This window comes from Coregonus clupeaformis, chromosome 36 (assembly GCF_020615455.1).
Source record: "Coregonus clupeaformis isolate EN_2021a chromosome 36, ASM2061545v1, whole genome shotgun sequence".
NCBI classification, from domain to species: domain Eukaryota; kingdom Metazoa; phylum Chordata; class Actinopteri; order Salmoniformes; family Salmonidae; genus Coregonus; species Coregonus clupeaformis.
In genome coordinates this window covers 42225478-42228795 of record NC_059227.1, presented here as the reverse complement: position 1 = coordinate 42228795, position 3318 = coordinate 42225478, and the positions used below count along the sequence as shown (strand labels likewise).

Genomic DNA, 3318 nt, shown 5'->3' with positions numbered 1-3318 from the left:
GACAGACCTAGTCGACTCATCTTGAACTGAGATGTTCCGATAAAAGCTACGATAAAAAAAATCGGATTAGGCTAGGCATATCTATCGTAAAACCAGTTTGGACATCAGAGCATTTAGGAATAAAGCTAACAGGGAAACAGAACAGGTGTATTTCCTTCCCATTAAGACAAGATCTTACAACAAATTAATGGGTTGTTCCGCGAAAAGTACATTTTGCATCCGTTTGACATTTTAAGTAGAAATTAGGCACCAATATTGAATTTAAAAGCCTGTTATATTAAATGAAGTGCCCTTTAATATAGACCACATGGAGAATTCAATAAATCAGACTTGCAATCCGTGCACCCCTGCAATCTGCATACACATACTAACACGCGCAATTCAAGTACATATTAATTTGTATTGTAGATATGTGGTAGTAGAATAGTGGCCTGAGGGCACACAATGTAGTCCGTGTAGCTCAGTTGGTAGAGCATGGCGTTTACAACGCCAGGGTTGTGGGTTCGATTCCCACGGGGAACCAGTATGAAAATGTTGGTCACTAACTGTAAGTCGCTCTGGATAAGAGCGTCTGCTAAATGACTAAAATGTAAATGCGTCTGTGAAAAGTGCTATAAAATGTAATGTAATATGTATAATTGTACTGGTGGGTCTAGTCCTGACGCTGATTGCTTAAAACCACGTTCCAGCCTGTGTCTAGTCCACGTTACCACCAAGCTAAATCTATGACGTTAAAATGCCTATTTACTCTGTTCCATCTGACTGCGCAATCCACTGTCTCACCAGCCCAGACAGCCAATTTATTAACTTGATCTCCACTATAAAAAGCATCTAGACATTCTCACATTTCTTTAAGACTAACATTTCGTTTTCAACAGGAGATTTGTATAAACCTTGCTGTCTGTCGCTCCGACATTTGCAACATTGTTTCAATAATGGAATTCAATATCCAGCTGTCCCATAGTAATAGTGTCGGGGACGAGACGGACAAGCAGGTAGCCGGTATTTGAAGTGATATTGGCACGGTTTGCCCACCTTCGTCTTTGTCTCGGGCCTAACAACACCCGTGCCAATATATCCTCAAAACACCGGCTTCTCTGGCATTATCACTTAATTTATATAACTGCCTTAATGTTGCTGGAACCCAGGAAGAGTAGCTGCCAAGTCAGCATAAAATAAATAATGGCGATCCTTAATACAATGCAAATACCCTCTGTAACTTCTAAGAAGATTTTAACCCGCGCTTAACCCCAACATTTCTCCAAGTTTTTACCATCATTGTAAAGCCGTAGTTATTTTGTTGCTTTGACAAAGTCATTTCTGAAGATTACTTATTTAATGTGACTAGTGATTAATTTACATTTGTCCCTTCCATTTTAAGGTCAACCCCTGAAATGAACTCGTTTTAATATGGTGAAACTATTCCCTTTTAAAATATATTTTTTTCAAAAGAAACATTGAACATCTAATAGTCTAATCAAAGTGTAAAATGCAGGTGAGCTGGTTCTACTCTTTTTTGGCCATTTTCCGGTGTTTTGTGGTGGAAAACTGAGCGTGTCGAAAGCAACACATCAACCTGGATACCCATACAGTGAGGGGGAAAAAAGTATTTGATCCCCTGCTGATTTTGCACCGTTTGCCCACTGACAAAAGACATGATCAGTCTATAATTTTAGTGGTAGGTTTATTTGAACAGTGAGAGACAGAATAACAACAAAATAATCCAGAAAAAGCACTGTCAAAAATTTTATAAATTGATTTGCATTTTAATGAGGAAAATAAGTATTTGACCCCTCTGCAAAACATGACTTAGTACTTGGTGGCAAAACCCTTGTTGGCAATCACAGAAGTCAGACGTTTCTTGTAGTTGGCCACCAGGTTTGCACACATCTCAGGAGGGATTTTGTCCCACTCCTCTTTGCAGATCTTCTCCAAGTCATTAAGGTTTCGAGGCTGACGTTTGGCAACTCAAACCTTCAGCTCCCTCCACAGATTTTCTATGGGATTAAGGTCTGGAGACTGGCTAGGCCACTCCAGGACCTTAATGTGCTTCTTCTTGAGCCACTCCTTTGTTACCTTGGCCGTGTGTTTTGGATCATTGACATGCTGGAATACCCATCCACGAATCCCATTTTCAATGCCCTGGCTGAGGAAGGAGGTTCTCACCCAAGATTTGACTGTACATGGCCCCCTCCATCGTCCCTTTGATGCGGTGAAGTTGTCCTGTCCCCTTAGCAGAAAAACACCCCCAAAGCATAATGTTTCCACCTCCATGTTTGACGGTGGGGATGGTGTTCTTGGGGTCAATGGCAGCATTCCTCCTCCTCCAAACACGGCGACTTGAGTTGATTCCAAAGAGCTCGATTTTGGTCTCATCTGACCACAACACTTTCATCCAGTTCTCCTCTGAATCATTCGGATGTTCATTGGCAAACTTCAGACGGGCCTGTATACAGTGGGGAGAACAAGTATTTGATACACTGCGATTTTGCAGGTTTTCCTACTTACAAAGCATGTAGAGGTCTGTAATTTTTTTTTAAAATCCAGAAAATCACATTGTATGATTTTTAAGTAATTAATTTGCATTTTATTGCATGACATAAGTATTTGATACATCAGAAAAGCAGAACTTAATATTTGGTACAGAAACCTTTGTTTGCAATTACAGAGGATCATACGGTTTCTGTAGGTCTTGACCAGGTTTGCACAAACTGCAGCAGGGATTTTGGTCCTCACTCCTCCATACAGACCTTATCCAGATCCTTCATGTTTGGGGGCTGTCGCTGGGCAATACGGACTTTCAGCTCCCTCCAAATATGTTCTATTGGGTTTCGGTCTGGAGACTGGCTAGACCACTCCAGGACCTTGAGATGCTTCTTACGGAGCCACTCCTTAGTTGCCCTGGCTGTGTGTTTCGGGATTCGTTGTCATGCTAGAAGACCCAGCCACGGCCCATTTTCAATGCTCTTCCTGAGGGAAGGAGGTTGTTGGCCAAGATCTTCACGCGATACATGGCCCCATCCATCCTCCCCTCAATACGGTGCAGTCGTCCTGTCCCCTTTGCAGAAAAGCATCCCCAAAGAATGATGTTTCCACCTCCATGTCTTCGCGTTGGGATGGTGTTCTTGGGGTTGTACTCATCCTTCTTCTTCCTCCAAACACGGCGAGTGGAGTTTAGACCAAAAAAGCTCTATTTTTGTCTCATCAGACCACATTACCTTCTCCCATTCCTCCTCTGGATCATCCAGATGGTCATCGGCAAACTTCAGATGGGCCTGGACATGCGCTGGCTTGAGCAGGGGACCTTGCGTGCGCTGC

The 3318-nt window shown here is 42.5% G+C and overlaps 1 non-coding gene across 1 annotated transcript; it reads left to right on the top strand.

Annotated features, from left to right (window-relative positions):
* The first annotated feature begins 453 nt into the window (after nucleotides 1-453).
* trnav-uac lies at nucleotides 454-523 on the top strand. Its single transcript has one exon. It is a non-coding gene; the product is annotated as a tRNA-Val (tRNA).
* Nucleotides 524-3318: the final 2795 nt, after the last annotated feature.